Source organism: Oryctolagus cuniculus, chromosome 9 (genome assembly GCF_964237555.1).
Source record: "Oryctolagus cuniculus chromosome 9, mOryCun1.1, whole genome shotgun sequence".
NCBI classification, from domain to species: domain Eukaryota; kingdom Metazoa; phylum Chordata; class Mammalia; order Lagomorpha; family Leporidae; genus Oryctolagus; species Oryctolagus cuniculus.
Window position 1 is genome coordinate 78,179,272 of NC_091440.1, and position 14,359 is coordinate 78,193,630.

The following is a 14,359-nucleotide window of genomic DNA, read 5'->3' on the forward strand; positions in this document are numbered from 1 at the left end:
AACCGGAACTAGAACCTGGCACCCATATGGGATGCTGGCACCACAGGCGGAGGATTAACCAAGTGAGCCACGGCGTTGGCCCTTTGAGTTGATTTTATAATCACAAACTTAACCCCCCACTAAATAAAGAATTCCACAAGTAGTAAGTGGAAAAACTACTGTTCCTCAATAGTATACACAAGGGCTGCAAAAAATAATCAAGTCCCAAAAGCTCAGTTTCACTCATATATGTTACTTTTTTGTGAACTCTGTATATTAGTTACCACAAATCAAGGAAAAGATATATTTGTCTTTTGGGGACTGGCTTATTTCACTAAGCATGATGGTTTCCAGTTGCATTCATTTTGTTGCAAATGATAAAATTTCATTCTTTGTTACAACAGAGTAGTATTCCATAGTGTAAGTATACCACATCTTCTTTATCCAGTCTTCAGTTGATGGACATCTGAGTTGATTCCCTGTCTTAGCTTTTGTGAACTGAGCTTCAGTAAACATGGAGCACAAATAACTCTAATATGCTGACTTCATTTCTTTTGGGTAAATTTCCAGGAGTGGGATGACTGGGTCATATGGTAGATCATTTTGAGATTTCTGAAGAATCATCATACCTTCTTCCATAAAGGTTGTTCTAGTCTACATTCCCACCAACAGTGTGTATTATGGTACCTTTTTCCCCACATCCTCACCAGCATTTGTTATTTTTAGATTTTTGGATGCTAGTCATTCTAACTGGGACGAATTGATACCTCACTGCATTTCCCTGATGGCTAGTGATCCTGGGCATTTTTTTTATATGTCTTTTGGCCATTTGACTTTCATCCTTTGAAAGATACCTGTTCATGTCCTTTGCCCATTTTTTAACTGGACTGTTCATTTTTTCATTAAGTTTTCTGAGCTCTTTATAGATTCTGGGTATTAATCCTTTATCATTTGCATAGTTGGCAAATAATTTCTCCCATTCGGTTTGCTTTCTTTTCACTTTGCTGAGTGTTTCCTTTGCAGTACAGAGCTTCGTAGCTTGATGTAATCCCATTTCTCTGTTTTTGCTTTTATTGCTTTTGTTTCTGGGTTATTTTTCGAGAAATCTTTGCATTTGCCAATGTCTTGCAGAGTTTCCCTAATATTTCCCTCTAGTAATTTGATGGTACCAAGTCATAGATTTAGGTCCTTGATCCATTTTGAATTGACTTTTGTATAAGGTGTAAGGTAGGGATCTTGTTTCATAATTCTGCATGCATAGATCCAATTTTCCCATCACCATTTGTTGAAAAGACTCTTTTCTCCAGGGATTGACTTTAGCCCATTTGTCAAAGGTTAGTTGGTTATAGATGTGTGAATTAATTTCTGGGGTTTCTATTATCCTCCATTGGTCTACCTGTCTATTTTTGTGCCAGTACCAGGATGTTTGTTTTTTTTTTTTTTTTGTTTTTTTTTTGTTTTTTTTTTTTTTACAGGCAGAGTGGGAGAGAGAGAGAGAGACAGAGAGAAAGGTCTTCCTTTTTGCTGTTGGTTCACCCTCCATTGGCCACCGCGCTGATCCGGCAGGAGCCAGGTGCTTCTCCTGGTCTCCCATGGGGTGCAGGGCCCAAGCACTTGGGTCATCCTCCACTGCCTTCCCAGGCCACAGCAGAGAGCTGGACTGGGAGAGGGGCAACTGGGACAGAATCTGGTGCCCCGACTGGGACTAGAACCCGGTGTGCCGGCGCTGCAAGGCAGAGGATTAGCCTATTGAGCCGCAGCGCCGGCCACCAGGATGTTTTGATTATAACTGCCCTGTAGTTTGTCTTGAAGTTTGGTACAGTGCTGCTCTCAGCTTTGTTTTTGTTGTTTAAGATTGCTTTAGCTATTTAGAGAATTTTGTGTTTCTATATGAATTTTAGCATTGTTTTTTTTTTATCTGAGAAGAATATTATTGGTATTTTGATTGGGATCACATTGAATCTGTAAATTGCATTGGGTAGTATGGATATTTTGATGATATTAATTACTTTAATTGCAAGTATTTAAGTTTTTTCCATACTTGTGTCTTCTATTTTTTCGTTAATATTTTGTAATTTTCATTGTAGAGATCTTTCACATCCTTTGTTAAATTGTTTCCAGTGCTTTCTTAAGAGGCCAATTTTAGTTTTCTTTTTTAAAATTGCAGTAGACTATACATAAATATTAACATTTTTATGTACATAGTTCTGTGGCACTAAGTACATTCCCAGTATTATACAGCCATCTCTACCTTCCATCTCCAGAATTTTTCATCTCCCCCAGATGAAATTCTGTGCCCATGAAACTCTAACCCTTTATTCCCCCTTCCTCCAGCACCACCATTCTACTTCTAGTCTCTTTGAATTTCTTTACTAGACACTTCATTTAAGTGACATCATAGGACAGTTGTCCTTTGGAAACTGGCTTATCTCATGTAACAGAATGTCCTCAGGGTTTATCCATGTTAAAACATGTGTCATCATTTCCTTCCTTTCTAAAGCTGAGAAATATTCCATTGTGTGTGTGTGTGTGTGTGTTCACAATTTGATTATCATAGAGGTTCATTTACTTCTACTTTTTGGCCATCGTAAATAATGGACCATTATCTGTTACAGCCAGAATTTGAACACATTCAGTTCTTTGAGGTGCATACCTAGAAGTGGTGGAATTGCTGGGTCATGGTATCTCCTAGTTTAATATTTTGGGGCATCAGCATGATGTGGTCCACAGTGGGTGTACAGTTCTACACTCCCACCAGCATTTCACAAGAGTCCAAGTTGCCCCATTCCTTGCCAATAGTTGTTAATTTCTTGTTGTTTGCTTGCCTCACAGATGGCAACCTGTTCCAATTTTTAAATGAATTTTATTTGCAGAAAATTCTTTTTTTAAAAAAGTTTTATTTAGTTGTTTGAAAGAGTTACACACAGAGAGAAGGAGAGGCAGAGAGAAAGAGAGGTCTTCCATCCACTGGTTCATTCCCCAACTGGCTGCAATGGAGAGAGCTGCACCGATCCAAAGCCAGGATCCAGAAGCTTCTTCTGGATCTTCCACTCAGGTACAGGGGCCCAAGGACTTGGGTCATCTTATACTGCTTTCCCAGGCCATAGCAGAGAGCTGGATTGGAAGTGGAGCAGCCGGGACTAGAACCGGCGCCCATATGGAATGCCAGCACTGCAGGTGGCGGCTGTACCCACTATGCCACAGCACCGGCCCCACAGAAAATTCTGTACATTTTTTTTGCTTGTTTTCACATTGTCCTTCATTTGGAACTATTGATCAGTTTTCTCTTTGGCTTATGCAATCTTGTTTCAAACCTCTGCGAACTGTCCCTCTGGCTGCATCTCTGCTTAGGATGAGATGTTCAAGACCCTTTGTGTTTTTCACTGTTCTTGATTTTGAAGCTTTGGGTCACCTTATTTTGCATGGCGCTGACCAGCACTTACACAGTTGGGCACTACACAAAAGAAAACAGTTTAAAGAGAAAGAGGACTGGAGGCGGCCAATGGCCTCCCCAACCTGCTGAGCAAGGAAGGGGTCCTGGAAACAGATCTTTGGTGTGGGAAGTGTGGTTTCCTAACTATTCCTTAGCTATTTTCTAATGAACTTTCCTTCAAAGACATTTTAAGGTTTACTGAACTGAAATTGTCACTCTCTGTGTTTGCCTTGCAACAGGTACACTGAGATCCTCAAAAAATTAAATATTTTCAAATGTGGAAACATCACTTAGAACCAAGAGACTATAAAACTTGACTAAAAATCAGCATGTGGGTATCAGATGGGATGGGGACCTTGTACACAAGGTCCGAAGGCTTGTGCTAACTCAGTTACTTGGAGGCAGAGCTAGGCTCAGTGAAGATGCTCCTGCAAGTTGACTGCATAGGTGGATGCAGATGGTCAACTGTGTGGCTTGTTGGCTGGAACAGAGTGGGAAATTGCTGGCATCTACAGGAAAATTCCTTACAGCCAAAAGATCGCTGCGTGTAAAAAATTGTTAGTAGCATGAAAGGCGCATTCATGGAGTACACGTGTTCCGGAGCCCATTCAGTGGAGGATGAAAGAGCTGCGCCAGTGATCTCAGAATATGATTTTCTAGGATACAGCATAAAGGAACTTGCTCATGACACAGCAACTTAATGTGTTACCCAAGTCAGAAATTGGTGAACTTTTTCTTCAAGGGGTTGAGTAGAAAGTGTGTGGCTTTGTGAGCCACACAGTCTCTGTTACCACTTCAGTCAGCCCTGCACATCTGAATAATAAATAAATAATTTTAAAGAATCTATCTGTACTGAGCATGTACAACCTTTTTTTTTGTCTCTATTCCTTAAACAATGCAGTATAACTATTTGCATTGCATTTACATGTTAAGCATTATAGGTAATCTAGGATTGAAAGTATAAGGAGGATGTGCATAGATTATATGCACTTTATATGGAAATACTATCCCATTTTATATAAGAGACTTGGATTTTGGTGTCTGAAAGGGGTTGCTGTAACCAGTCCTTGTGGATACTGAGGGATGGCACTGTACTCAATTGTGCCATTAGTCTCAAAAGCTACCATAGGCAATACAGAAACCAATGTGCAGGGCTCTGTTGCAATAAAACTTTATGCGTGGACACTGAAATGTGAATTACCATTTTCACCAGAAGCAATTATTCTTTATTTTTGCTGTTTTTTTTTGTTTTGTTTTTCTTGAACATTTTAAAATCTAAAAACTGTTCTTAGCTCATAGGCTGTACACAAACAGATAGCAGGGCCACATCTGGCACATGGATCTCAGTCTACAAAACCCTTGGAAATCACAACCTCTGAGAATGTTTTTCTTTGATTCTGTATTTTTGCATCTATAGGAAAACATGGATGCCAGCAGAAGAGGTCTGTCCTAGCAAGTCATTTACAGAGATCTGAATTTATAAGATGAAAATAAATATTTCCGGCCACATGCCTTGGTGTAATTGGGTTAGCTGATTTAATGGAATCACAAAGGCAGAGACTTAGGTAACAAAGTGAGCCCGCCAAGTAAGGGAGGAAGATGGAGGTTTTTAAACTTGGGCACTGCCAGTGAATTCTTGAATCATGCATTCATGCAATTTGCATGTTCATTTCCTCTTTCACACAATGTTTGCTCCTGGAATTCTTAGAGTTTCATTGTTAGTAAAATTGTTCCTTTTTTTCCCCCTCCTTACAACCCTGTATTAAAACCTGGCACTCCACAGCACATTCCTTTTCAATGTCTTTAATTTTGCAGTTTTATACACCCCCTTATCTTCTAAATTTAATTCATTTCCAGAAGTTCTGTAGAGAAAATGAGCCATAATAATTCTTGATTAGCTCCAATTATCTTATATTTTAAATAAAAGAGGATTTTACTTCATTTTAAATTATTTTTAAAACTAAAAAAGAGGATCTTCCCAAAGTTTAACTTTATAATACAGTAGTGATCATTTTACCACTATTCCTTGGTCAAAGAAGTATTTTTCTGTCTACAAAAAAAGTTTTTCTCAGGCTGGTGTTGTGGCATAGTGGGTTAAGCCACCACCTGTGACCCTGGCATCCCATATGGGCATTAGTTCGTGTCCTGCCTGTTCCACTTCAATCCAGCTCCCTGCTGATGTACCTGGGAAGGCATCAAAGGATGGCCCAAGTGCTTGGGCCCCTTACCCACTTGGGAGAGGAAGCTCCTGGCTCCTGGCTTCTGGCTCCTGGCTTTGACATGGCCCAGCCTCTGTGACCATTTGGGGCGTGAACCAGAGGATGGAAGCTCTCTGTCTCTATATATAGCTCTGCCTTTCAAAATAAATAAATCTTACCAAAAAATGTTTTACGAAGTTGTTTTAATACCATAATAATTTGCCTATCTTGAGGTTCGAGAAACACATAAAACATTGAAGTTTTAAGTTCTCACTGACTAGAACACGCCAAAAATTTAGCAATAAAATTTAACTTTGCAGCATAAAATCCGTTTTTGACCAATCTTCATTTCATAAAACATGTCTACATGAGGCTTCCTACTTATCTGCTACTTTGTTCAAACATTCAGTAAGCACATGTAATATAATGTAGAATTAATTATATTTTCATTATTCCCCACTTTACTAATTATAGCAGCTCCTCAGCATGATGGTAAAGATTCAACTTCTCTTTAGTGCCTTGTACACAGTAGGCTTACACTAAACATGGTGCCTTCCAGATTGCCCTATGCACATGTTCCTTTGCAAATCATGAAACAAAAGACCTAGAAGGAGCATTGCTCATTTTAGAGAAGACAGAATTGTCACTGAGAAGCATTGGTCTGCAGTGGGCATGATTTACAGAGTCAGGATTAGAAGACTGTAGTGCTGCTGAGTCACCGAAAGTCCTGTTATCCTTTTGTTCTGGGGATAGTGTCATGACTCCTTGTTTCTAGCTTAGAATTCAAGGAGACATTCCATAAAGGCCTTCATGGATAATATAAATCCAATAACAGTGAACAGAGTAGAAAAGACAAAACAGTCCACACAATCTATACAAACAAATCATAGATTCAAGAGCTGGTCATTGTGGCCCACTGATCACTGGCATAAATGTGAAATGAATAAAAATCGTATGTATGCCTTTCTTTCAGGTTCACAGAACATATATATTTATAATGTTTTCATAGATTGTCCTAGGCTTTAGAGTCTTTCTCTGAAACTCTCTAGAATTTAATTAAGGTCAGTGGAAAAATGGAGCCACTAACAGCTGATGCTACTAAAATATCTCCAGGTTTCAGTTAAACAATGACCTAATAGATTTTTAATCTTTCTTTTTATCCTTTTAGTCAAAGTGAATGTGTTTTGTAGGAAATTTTTTTCACTGTTTATATTTTTGTGTGCGTGAGAAATACATACCTGTTACTGGTTTGCTAAGACTGCTGTCATTTAAAATTAAAAAGAAAATTTTTTAAAAACATGGATTGGGTAGCAGACAGTTACTGCTTCACATTCTGGAAGCTAGAAGTCTGAGGGATCAAGGTGTCCATAGGATTGGGTCCCGTGAGAGGGAATTTGTTCCAGGCCTCTCCCAGCATCTGGTGTTGACTGGCAGTATTTAGTCCCTTGGCCCAAAGAAGCATCACTCCAATCTGTGCCTTCATTTTCACATGATGTTCTTCCTCTGGGTGTGTCTGTATGCAGATTTCCCATTCTTATAAGGCCACCAGTCAGATTAGATTATGAACTCCCCAACTCTATTTGACCTCCATTGTAACTAATGACAATTGCAACAACCTGTTTCACTTAAGATCATTTTCTGAGATACTGGAAATTACTTTTTTTTTTTTTTTTTTTTGACAGGCAGAGTTAGACAGTGAGAGAAAGAGAGAGACAGAGAGAAAGGTCTTCCTTTTTCCGTTGGTTCACCCCGCAAATGGCCGCTATGGCCAGCGTGCTACGCTGATCCGAAGCCAGGAGCCAGGTATTTCCTCCTGGTCTCCCATGCGGGTGCAGAGCCCAAGCACTTGGGCCATCCTCCGCTGCACTCCCAGGCCACAGCAGAGATCTGGACTGGAAGAGGAGCAACTGGGGAAGAATCCGGCACCCCATCCGGGACTAGAACCCGGTGTGCCGGCGCCACAGGTGGAGGATTAGCCAAGTGAGCCATGGCAATGGCCGGAAATTATGTTTTCAACATATGAATTTTGGAGGTCCCAATTCAGGCCATAGCAACACCCTTTGCTGAGATAAGTGCAAACAATAAGATCACTATCTTATCACTATCTTGTTCATGTAAAGACATCTCTTGTGCTCAAAAAATTTTTGTTAACAGTTCATATGTTTGGATATGAGAACAGAATACTACAAATAGTGCACAAAGATGTTTATAGATTCATTAAGAAATGACATTATGCTGATGATTTTGTTTAAGTGCATTTATAAGCATAGTTATTGTGTGTGGTGATTTTAACCTCATTCTTGTCAGATAACACTAAACATGAGAGTCAGACTGTCTACATAACAAACAAGGAAAGTACCTCAATTTTGAGATTTACGTTGGCTGGTTATGCCTTTTTTATGGTTTTAAAGCTTTAAATTGCTGTTCATTGGGGCTGTTCATGCTTCAATCTCATTTCCTTTAACATCAAGGAGGTAATGATTGGCGTGGACAAATGTTTCAGCATGGAGTGACTGTTCAGTCACCTACTTGTCAGGCACTTTCAGGGATGTAAGGAGATAGCTTATATTAACTTAGTGGTTGCACTGTATTCTGCACATAATATATGGAGGGAAAGGGGATGCTGTTTTCATGTACCTTGTTCAGTGCTGATTGCAGTTCCAGTGCCTTACAGTTGTCTAAAACCTGACAGCTGTTATATGGAAAATTTTTTAGTGTAAAAACAGCACAAGGGAAAGACAAATGGGAATCCAAAGATTTATTTTGCCTTCTCTTCCGTGACCACTGATTGTTCTGAAAGTAATCCTGGAAGGTTTTACTTCACCAACATTAACTTGTACACTGTGCAAAAAAGTTCACGGAAAAAGGAATTAAAAGATGACTTGCCCTTTCCTGAATACTTGCATTGTGCCTGACACATGCTCATGCATTATCTCATTAAATTCTTTATACCACCCTGGGGGATAGGCATAAGGTTATCCTCATTCTCTTTATGCAGAAATGGGGGGTTTCCAAATGCTGAGTGAACCAGTCACCCATGGACGAAACTGAATTTAAAACAAGTTTCTCTGGCTGGAGAGCCTTCACTCAAGCCACTACTGTGTGCTGTTCTGTACTGCAGCATCGTTTAATGTGGACTGCAACATACCAATATGCAAACATCACACACTCATATACACACGCTGAGAGCATCTCCCTGTGCTGAGCGTGTGCTTGCTGAGTTGATGGGCTGGACCACTGGCATCATCCAGAGCCAATCACGACACTGTGCGAGACAACCCTCAGTAATACAGGGCACAAATAAAAATTAACCATTGGAAATTAGCTGCTGGCATGGATGTTCAGGCTAGGGGTTAAGACACCTTGTTGCACATCAGAGTACCTTAGTTCAATTTCTGGTTCAGGCTCCTAATTCCAGCTTCCTGCTCATGCAGACTCGGAATCAGCATGGATTTTCCAATAATTGGATTCCTGCTACCCAAGTGTGAGACATGATTGAGTTCCCAGCTGCTGGCTTTGGGGTGGCCCAGTCCTGGCTGTTGTGAGCCTTTCAAAAGTGAACCAGAGGATGAGGAGTGCAATCTCTCTCTTTCTTCCTCTTATAAATGAAATTTTAAAAAAAGAAAAGAAAAAGGAATTATTTGTGAATTTTGAATTTTTTTTCCAGTCTTGATATTTCAGGCTCCAAATCTGTTTCCTCTGTTGGCTGAGTTTTATATACTCTACTTCCTGTCAACTACTGCCAATTTTTCTAGTAGTTTTTAATGAATTTGCTGACTTTTTTACACATTTGGGAAGATGTGGCTAAAACGAAAATTCTTGCACCTGGTTCATTTTCATCTTTAAAGAGAGAAATTATCCTTCTGTGATGAAGCTGATAGCCTCTGAAACTGTGATTGGCCCGTGTACAAGGTGTAGGAGAGGGAAGTGGAATGTCCTTGTCCATCTCTATTGAGCTGGTAATATGTACTGTGAATTTTCCTGCTATTGATTCTCTACACTGTTTCTCTCCCAGGAGGCAGGAAGGGAGAGGCATGATGATCAGAGACAGGAAAGAGAGGAGAGGAGAAGGACACAGGAAAAAAAATCTCAGTTGACAAATCAAACTCTGTCTCAAGGTTCCAGCGTAAGCATCTGTGGATGCACCTATGCACAAGTACTCACACATACCTGTGTGATGATCCTTCCAAAAGTTTGTGGGAAAATAAACTAAAAGATAAGTTTATTTTTGGGCACAAAGCTTTTGAAATCCATGCATATGAGGAATCTTCAAAAATTCATGGAAAATGTGTATTATGGAAAAAGAATGCATGGATTTAAATTTTCTTGCACCAAAATAAATTTACCTTTTTTCAAAATTTTTTGTTCAGTTTAAAGGCAGAGAGAGATCTCCCAAATGCCTACAATAGCTGGGGCTAGGCCAGATCAAATCTAGGAGCCCAGAATCAATCTGGATCTCCAACCAGGGACCCAAATACTTGAGACATCACCTGCTGCCTCCCAGAGTGTGCATTAGCAGGAAGCTAGAATTTGGAGTGGAGCCACGACTTTACCAGGCACTCTGATAAAAGTTGCAGGCACCCCAAGCATCTGAACTACTCCACTAAATGCCTACCCTTGAACTTTATTTATTTATAATTAATTATTTGTTTGAAAGGCAGAGTGATAGAAAGGGAGATATGGAGACATGGAGGGAGGGAAGGGGAGAGAGAGAGATTGGTTGATTGATTGATATCTGCTGGTTCACTCTCCAGATGTCTGCAACAGCTGGGACTGGGCCAGGCCAAAACCAGGGAGCAGGAACTGCATCTGGGCTCAAATGGCACTCCCATATGGAATGAAGCCATCCAAGCAGCTTAGCCTGCTGTACCACAATGCCCACCCCCTTCACTTACCTTTTAATTCCATTTTCCCACAAGCTTCTTGAGGTACCCTCGTACATACACATTTATGAGACACTTCATTGGTTTTGTTCACAGGCTCTCATTTTCAGAAGTGATGAGAACGACCTTTGCCAGAAGTCGAGAGTCTGCTGGAAGCAGGGTAGCTTCTGTTGAGACGCTGGGTGCAACTGTGGGATTGGCTTGCATATATTAACCACAACTAGTGGGCACTGTGGGAGGAATTCTCTCCCAGAAACAGGAAACTTCCTGCTCTCTGGGTAACTCCAGGGCATAGGCGTGTTTTATTTGGAGTGCGGGAGTGCACAATGAATTTTTAAATATATATTTTTTAAAAAAGGAAAAGAAATAAAGAAAGAAAAGAAAGAAGGAAGAAAGGAAAGATGGTAGGAAGGAAGGAACAAACTTACCACCTTTTTAAAAATCAGGATTTTTCAAATAAAAATCTGATTCCACTTTGTCTTAGGAGATTCATTGATCTGGCTTACTTTCCTGTGTGACAAGTGTCAAGCTGCCCCATTTAGATGGGAATGGGGTGTTCCAGTTTAGCACAGTCTCATCAGTTTCCCATTGTCTGCCTGTGTTAATGGCCATTGATTACTCCGTGTGCAGTGTTTTATTGTGCTGGCCCACTTCACTGTTCCTGTTACCTGCCAGGCCTCTGCAGGCATTTGGCACTTGAAGTCATAGTGCTTTACAGCAATAGCCCATGCATTGTAGGAAAATGGCAAACAGTCCCATATTACTTACTTGACTTTATATTTAGATAAAACAAATTAATACACATAGTGTAGGATAACTTCAAAGAAGAAATATTGGCCTAGGTTGTTCGGATCACCCTATAAAGATTGTAATTTTTTTAAAATGCCATTAAGTAAAGATATCACCAAGAATGTATTCATTGCATATCCATATCAGCATTTATTTATGAAAAAAAGTCTTGAAACCAAACCTTAATTTTGGACTGTGATTTTTTTAAAATTTTACTTTCTCTATCTCTCTCTCTACTTTTCATCATCTGTGTGTAGATCTTAATATAATCATGGAAAAGCAGCAGTATTATTCAAACAATTCCAGGAAATGTTTTCATTTCCAATTTTAAAAACTGACTTGCCTTCATGTTTGGAAGAATAAGTCTTTTCCTCCAATAATATTTTCAAATCCATGCTAGTGTCTTATTAGCTGAATTTGAACTTGGGTGGTTAAAAAGCAATTTTATTCTTAAAATAATTTTAGAATGTGATTATCAGTTGCATTTGTACTGAATAGTACTGGGATGATTATTATCAATTAGAAGTAGCTAAGCAGTCAGTGAGCAGAACAGTGGCTAAGGTGCTGTACAGAACACCAGACAAAAAGCTTTGCTCTCAGCTCATTAAAAAATACTCCAAGGTTAAATGAGATTCCCATTGTGGAGGTGATGGTGGTGGCAGTGATACTGATGGTGGAGGTGATGGTGGTGATGGTGATGGTGATGGTGATAGCAATGTAGCAGTGATAGTGGTGGTGATGGTGGTGGTGGTGGTACTGATGGTGATTCATAATGTGATGGTGACGACAATGGTGATGGTAATGGTAGTGGTGGTGATTATGGTAGTATCGATGGTGGCAGTGGCATGGGGTGGATGCTCATGGGGGCTGTGGTGGTGGTGTTGATGATGAGGGTGATGGTAATGGTAACAGTTGGGCTGACAATCATTTTGGAAATGTCAGCTTCATGAGATTGTCATTGTTTGAAAAATGTCTTTTACTTGAGAAGACTAATTCGAATTCTATGAAAAATTCTTTTTAATGTCAAGCTATATATGCAGACAAGTAGATTAGAAATAGAAATATTTAAAGCACCCAACTCCATACTTTAATGTCAAGCAACATTTACAAATATTCCTGGCAGACACGTACTTCATAACTTTGGGAATATTATTTTGTGCCATCTCAAAGTGACAAGCCAGTGTGCAGGGACATACAAGACAAAGAGATCTATCTTTATGTTTTTATCCATCAAATATATGTCAATACTTTGAATTCTGATTTTCTTTTTTTAAAAAAAGATTTATTTATTTATTTGAGAGGCAGAGTTACAGAGAGAGGGAGAGACAGAAAAAGGTCCTCCATCCATTGGTTCAATCGCCAAATGGCCACAATGGCCAGAGTTGGGCAGATCGGAAGCCAGGAGCCAGGAGCTTCTTCCTGGTCTCCCACATGAGTGCAGGGGCCCAAGCACTTGGGCCATCTTCCACTGCTTTCCCGGGCCATATGCAGAGAGCTGGATCAGAAAACAAGCAGCTGGGACACAAACTGGTGCCTTCTGGGATACCAGCATCACAGGTGGAGGCTTAACCTACTATGCCACAGCACCGGCTCTGCATTCTGATTTTCTTGCAAAATATTCCTTTTTAGTCTGATTTGAGCAAGGTTTCTTGTGAGGAATCAACATTGCATTCAAAAAGTATCTCTTCGGGACCTGGAACATCAGGAGGGAAACTCATGCACCATGATTCACTGGTGATCATTCTCAGAGGTAACAAAATTAGAAGAGAACAACTGGTTGCTTTAAATACATTTTTAGCTTCTCACCCAGATAAAGTCCTCCGGAGGGTATTGCTGTACACAGATTTTGTGGGTCAGGATTGATTCTCCAGTTTTGAACACTGACCTCTGTAACTCTGTAGGCCGGGACCTATGCCAAGCACCTTAGACCAGCTGAATAGTGACCGCTTGCTTTTGGCTCCAAATGTTTCCCATTAATGGTAATTCCCAGACTTGGGAACATGTAGTAGGAGCATCTCAGAGCACCATGTCTTTGTCCTTCAGTTTGGATTTTACAGTGGTGACCACCCTAGCACAAGAGCATTGAATAAACTTATACAATAATAAACTTTTGAGAATGTTTTTTGAAAGAATTATTTTCTATGTACATTTATACATCATAAATCAGACTAAATCCAGATGAGAATATTTTTGATGGGCTTACACAGTGCCACAAGTTTTTTCTTAATCAAGGAATGTTAAATTTAACAATTCTTACTGTTGAAAATATTTTTAATGATGTATTTTATGTATTTGAAAGAGTTACAGAGAGATGTAGAGACAAAGAGAGGGAGAAATAGAGAGAGAGAGGTCTTACATTTGCTGGTTCACTCTCCAAATGGCCATAACGACAGGAGCTGAGCTGATCAGAAGCCAGGAGCCAGGAGTTTCTTCCAGGTCTCTCACATGGGTACAGGGGCCCAAGGACTTGGGCCATCTTCCACTGCTTTCTGAGGTGTATTAGGAGGGAGCTGGATCAGAAGTGGAGCAGCTGGGACTCGAAACAGTGCCCATATGGGATGCTGGTGCTGCAGGCCAAGGCACCTGCTGTGTCACAGTGCTGGCCCTTATTGAAAATATGTTAAACAAAGTAATACAGGGCCAGTGTGCCTGGTGCTGCTTGCTTTAGGCAGAGCATTTATCATCCAGTTTGCCCTGGTCATCGCTGATGGGATTTTTTTTTTTTTTTTTTTTTTTTTTTTTTTTTTTTTGTCTACCCTTGCTCACCTATACTCCTTACCTATTCCTGTTGGTCTTGCATTTGTGCCCGGGGTTGTGAATGGCCCATTCCTCTTAGAATTGGTGATGGGATCCTGAAGAGTTCCTAAGAGCTGTTTGAAGATAGTATTATGCTCAACATCCCTCTTTCAACACCAACATGATAACTGTTAATTGGTTCTCAGTGCCACATTTTTTTTCCCTTAATATTTTCCTTTGTCCTCTACTCCAAGACTCTGAATTCTTTGGCTTCCTGTTTCTCTTCATAGTTCCGTTTCTTCTTTTTCCAAAATTTTTAAAAACAAGCTCTGGCAAGTTTT

The 14,359-nt window shown here is 40.0% G+C and overlaps 1 protein-coding gene across 4 annotated transcripts in view; it reads left to right on the top strand.

The window, feature by feature from the left end:
- DCLK1 (doublecortin like kinase 1) overlaps window positions 1-14,359 on the top strand; it is a 385,516-nt gene that overhangs the window by 174,953 nt on the left and 196,204 nt on the right. The window lies entirely within an intron of this gene.